Genomic DNA, 6,250 nt, shown 5'->3' with positions numbered 1-6,250 from the left:
AGGTCTTGCTCATTTCTGATAGGTAGGCAATTCGTTTGCCGCGTAATCGTTAACATTTTCTCGGAAAGAAAAGTTTAAAACGCCGATTCGTATTTGGCAGAAATGGGGCTTCAAGTACTTCAGAGAGCACTTATCACCAATGGTTGTAACTGATTCAATCTTATTTACAAAGGCCTCTAGATCTGTCAGTAATCATCTCAACAACGATGTACCATTTCCGGTGAAAGGAGATGTACGCTTTAACGATATCACTTGAAACCAATGTATACTTAATGTTTATAAACATTAATATCTTCCTTATTATTCGTATCAAAGTTGTCACTGTTTGATTACAAGAAATAAAGAGTTTTAAGAAAACACTTGCGAACATGTTCACATATGGTAGTAGTCTTTAGGTTAAATAACGGACAGACTGGGGACAACATACAAATTCCGACAGATGCCGTTTGATGAATGTCTCCAGTTGATAGATACACCAACGCCGGTAAGATTTTGTATATATACTTTCACTCAGTTTTAATTTGTTTATTTTTATGTCATTTGCGAACAATATTACACCGGCAAAATAACTTATGGTTTCAGATGCATACCACTATAACAACTTAAATAAATCGACGTTTGAAATGCCTCCGCTTTTATAAATGGTTACTGTTTAGATGTGATGAGATGTGAAAGATTTAATTTTTCGTAAGTGCAATTTCATATTTTAATCGGATAGCATATTTGAATTTAATTGAAACTTATTTTATATGTTTGTTCCGAAAATCTTACATATTTTATGTGATATTGGTATAACAATGCATCCTATTATATGTCTTAAGTACATTGTTTTACTAATTGCATTGTCACCTTATAGACGATTTTGGAATCACCTTTACTTTGAACTGAAATGTTATCTTTGTCTGCAAAACAAAATAAGATACCGAATCTTGTTTTTGTTGAAGTGTTATCTGTGACGAAAACAACTAATAATCTGTGATTGTTGCAAAATGATCATTTAATAAATGATAGGTTTAATAATTGAATCATACACAGATCAGAAGTAAAATTGACTTCTGCTTTTTTATAACAACAAAGGTGGGGTACACATCCTTGTCATAGACGATACAAATGATAGTCACATGCAACAGTACGATAGATTATATGAATACAAAACAAAGAGACGCTGAAAAAGCACCATTGCCAAACGAGAAATTATTAACACTCACTCAATACATCATACAACGGAGAGGGAAATGGTCGATTTAATAAAAGAAAAATAATGGCCAAAAATAAAAATCATCTGAAGAGACGAAAATATACGTGGAGTTAACAGCAGATTATTTTTTAGAGTGGTAATATGGGCGTCTCTCGGTCAGAGTGACGTAGCTAATCATTTTTCGGAGTGTATTCTGACGGTCGACCGTCCTAGGCGCATAGCGCCGGAATAGGGGGAATGCTAGCTGAAAAAAAAATCTTCTAGGCCCTAGCAGCAATCTCCCATGTTCTGGGACTTCCTTTTATTTTGATTATTAACAATGAAAATCCGATCTTTTTATATGAATACAGTTTAATATTATACTTCTTTAAGTAGTTTTTGATTTACATAGATCTTGATGATTTGTCAATGTGTATAGACATAACATAACAACACTATTTTAGCAGACTAAAATTTTCAAGAAGATTCTTGTCATTTCTTTCCTTTTTTATGATTGATACGGACGGTCCATATTAATCATGAAAAATGAAATGTATAAAGATATCTTGAATAAAAAATCTTGAAAGTGTTAGTGTATGTTTGAGCATACAAGCATGCATGTATGCTACGACACTGGGGTGGCAGAGTACAGTAGAAATGGCTTGACCCTAAAAATAAATGGCATCTCTCGGATAAACATGGATAGCGGAATCATCCTGCACAACACACCTACATATATATATATATTCATAAACTACATGTTTAATAGGTATTTTTTAGAAGAACATTTTTTTTTTTCAAAAAGCAATTTCCCCAGATTTGGGACTTCTGAAAACCATCGTTACCATATCAAAAAACACCAAAATATGCAAAAAATCATGATTTTTAACCCAGAATTTGACCCCCGCAAGTAGAATTGTTTTTCTTAAAACCTGTCTGAAATTAAATATCACCTACTCGGTACTCGATTGGTCCAGCGGATGCGTAGATCTAACCTACTGATCACGCGTGAATCTTCCGTTGAGGAGAGCGTAAACATACCGGGTTAACGTGATAAATATGACTTTATACACATGCTGGTCGGTACATGTGGAGGTTATATACATATGTCATTAGTAGACGATAGTAAGACGTAAGTATGGGGATGACTTCTTAAAACCTGTCTGAAATTAAATATCGCCTACTCGGTACTCGATTGGTCCAGCGGATGCGTAGATCTAACCTACTGATCACGCGTGCATCTTCCGTTGAGGAGAGCGTAGACATACCGGGTTAACGTGATAAATATGACTTTATACACATGCTGGTCGGTACATGTGGAGGTTATATACATATGTCATTAGTAGACGATAGTAAGACGTAAGTATGGGGATGACTTCTTAAAACCTGTCTGAAATTAAATATCGCCTACTCGGAACTCGATTGGTCCAGAGGATGCGTAGATCTAACCTACTGATCACGCGTGCATCTTCCGTTGAGGAGAGCGTAAACATTCAGGGTTAACGTGATAAATCTGACTTTATACACATGCCGGTCGGTACATGTGGAGGTTATATACATATGTCATTAGTAGACGATAGTAAGACGTAAGTATGGGGATGACTTCTTAAAACCTGTCTGAAATTAAATATCGCCTACTCGGTACTCGATTGGTCCAGCGGATGCGTAGATCTAACCTACTGATCACGCGTGAATCTTCCGTTGAGGAGAGCGTAAACATTCAGGGTTAACGTGATAAATCTGACTTTATACACATGCCGGTCGGTACATGTGGAGGTTATATACATATGTCATTAGTAGACGATAGTAAGACGTAAGTATGGGGATGACTTCTTAAAACCTGTCTGAAATTAAATATCACCTACTCGGTACTCGATTGGTCCAGCGGATGCGTAGATCTAACCTACTGATCACGCGTGCATCTTCCGTTGAGGAGAGCGTAAACATACCGGGTTATCGTGATAAATATGACTTTATACACATGCTGGTCGGTACATGTGGAGGTTATATACATATGTCATTAGTAGACGATAGTAAGACGTAAGTATGGGGATGACTTCTTAAAACCTGTCTGAAATTAAATATCACCTACTCGGTACTCGATTGGTCCAGCGGATGCGTAGATCTAACCTACTGATCACGCGTGCATCTTCCGTTGAGGAGAGCGTAAACATACCGGGTTATCGTGATAAATATGACTTTATACACATGCTGGTCGGTACATGTGGAGGTTATATACATATGTCATTAGTAGACGATAGTAAGACGTAAGTATGGGGATGACTTCTTAAAACCTGTCTGAAATTAAATATCGCCTACTCGGTACTCGATTGGTCCAGAGGATGCGTAGATCTAACCTACTGATCACGCGTGAATCTTCCGTTGAGGAGAGCGTAAACATTCAGGGTTAACGTGATAAATCTGACTTTATACACATGCCGGTCGGTACATGTGGAGGTTATATACATATGTAATTAGTAGACGATAGTAAGACGTAAGTATGGGGATGACTTCTTAAAACCTGTCTGAAATTAAATATCGCCTACTCGGTACTCGATTGGTCCAGAGGATGCGTAGATCTAACCTACTGATCACGCGTGCATCTTCCGTTGAGGAGAGCGTAAACATACCGGGTTAACGTGATAAATATGACTTTATACACATGCCGGTCGGTACATGTGGAGGTTATATACATATGTAATTAGTAGACGATAGTAAGACGTAAGTATGGGGATGACCCTACATATACACTGTACATGACCTCGTTTCGATCAATATATTCTAATGATCGTAACGAGCTCCTGTGCTATATATTATAAAAGCAGAAACATAAGTTCGATGTAAACCTTAAAAGCAGTACTAGTAGTGACCCTCTGACACATACACATATGTTTATAAATTCTAAAAAATAATTTCACTGTGACCTTAAACCTCCAAAATGTGAAATAATCTTACGCTAATTCAGATTGCTTTTGTTACTGTACCTATCATTCGACAATGAGGTTTAGCCAGAAACAAATACTGTTAGATTACTGAATATTTCTGAAAAACCCAACGTGCGGAATAATATCAATGAATTGGTCATCGGGTAATTTCAATTTTGTAAATGCATCACGTATAATTCAAAGTAGTCGGACCCGATGGTTTGATAACGTTTGAGTGTCCATATCCTACTAACTAGAATAGTCTTTCTGGGTATTTTAATATGTACTGTAGCAATCAAACCAACCGCCCATGGAGATTTGATATTAGCGTCAGCCTACGCAAAATGTATAAATATATAAGGAAGTTAAGATCAAGATTGTTTTGTTTCAGAATTCATTTTATGACAAATAGGACTGCATTGTCTAACATCTATGTCACTGTTAAAGTTTCGGTCGTATTATAGCACAAACACTTTTTTCAATTACACAATTATTATCAAATTCCTTAATTGAATAAGTAAAATAAAGTGTACAACATTTGATATAGCGCCCTATCTAGTTAGAATAAGCCGTTCTAAAGAGGTTTACAGTACATACATGTAGATATACAATTTATACAATCAATACAATTAGCATATAAATTAATCTGTAATAATTTTAGGAATTCGCAGGTGCTGTCCTATCAGGCTCTAACTACTAGTCCTATGTCACCCAGACTGTCCGTGAGAAACACATTCCAATTATTACTTCGATTCCAAACATGTCTATATTTAAAACCAGCCCATCATAGTACAATTACTGATGTTGATTAATCATGTGAAACATAAACCTATAACTTAATTTGCGTGCTATCAGCAGAAGTCCTTATGGTTTCAGATGCATACTGTACACTACCACTATGCTATCGTATCTGATGCATACCGTACCCCTATGCTATCAATTATGATGCAGACCGTACCACTATGCTATCGTATATGATGCATACCGTACCACTATGCTATCGTATCTGATGCATACCGTACCACTATGCTATCGTATATGATGCATACCGTACCCCTATGCTATCATATATGATGCATACCGTACCACTATGCTATCGTATCTGATGCATACCGTACCCCTATGCTATCATTTATGATGCATACCGTACCACTATGCTATCGTATCTGATGCATACCGGACCACTATGCTATCGTATCTGATGCATACCGTCCCACTATGCTATCGTATCTGATGCATACCGTTCCACTATGCTATCGTATCTGATGCATACCGTTCCACTATGCTATCGTATCTGATGCATACCGTTCCACTATGCTATCGTATCTGATGCATACCGTATGCATACCGTACCCCTATGCTATCATATATGATGCCTACCGTACCACTATGCTATCGTATCTGATGCCTACCGTGTCACTATGCTATCGTATCTGATGCATACCGTACCACTGTGCTATCGTATCTGATGCATACCGTACCACTGTGCTATCGTATCTGATGCATACCGTACCACTAAGCTATCGTATCTGATGCATACCGTGTCACTATGCTATCGTATCTGATGCATACCGTACACCTATGCTATCATTTATGATGCATACCGTACCACTATTCTATCGTATCTGATGCATACCGTACCACTATTCTATCGTATCTGATGCATACCGTACCACTATTCTATCGTATCTGATGCATACCGTACCACTATGTGCTATCATATATGATGCATACCGTACCACTATGCTATCGTATCTGATGGATACCGTACCCCTATGCTATCATTTATGATGCATACCGTACCACTATGCTATCGTATATGATGCATACCGTACCCCTATGCTATCATATATGATGCCTACCGTACCACTATGCTATCGTATCTGATGCATGCCGTACCACTATGCTATCGTATATGATGCATACCGTACCACTATGCTATCGTATATGATGCATACCGTACCACTATGCTATCGTATCTGATGTATACCGTACCACTATGCTATCGTATCTGATGCATATCATACCACTATGCTATCGTATCTGATGCATACTGTACCACTTTGCTATCGTATCTGATGCATATCATACCACTATGCCATCGTATCTGATGCATACCGTACCACTTTGCTATCGTATCTGATGCATA

At 37.5% G+C, this 6,250-nt stretch overlaps 1 protein-coding gene across 1 annotated transcript in view; it reads left to right on the top strand.

Annotated features, from left to right (window-relative positions):
- The first annotated feature begins 366 nt into the window (after positions 1-366).
- Positions 367-6,250, top strand: part of LOC110440621 — a 24,592-nt gene continuing 18,708 nt past the window's right edge. The window contains exon 1 of the mRNA XM_021483782.1: positions 367-484. The gene's annotated coding sequence lies outside the window, so the exon portion shown is untranslated. The remainder of the gene's footprint in view (positions 485-6,250) is intronic.

The sequence above is a fragment of the Mizuhopecten yessoensis genome, unplaced genomic scaffold (assembly GCF_002113885.1).
Source record: "Mizuhopecten yessoensis strain PY_sf001 unplaced genomic scaffold, ASM211388v2 scaffold11185, whole genome shotgun sequence".
Taxonomy (NCBI): Eukaryota; Metazoa; Mollusca; class Bivalvia; order Pectinida; family Pectinidae; genus Mizuhopecten; species Mizuhopecten yessoensis.
This window is presented reverse-complemented; position numbering and strand designations above follow the sequence as displayed.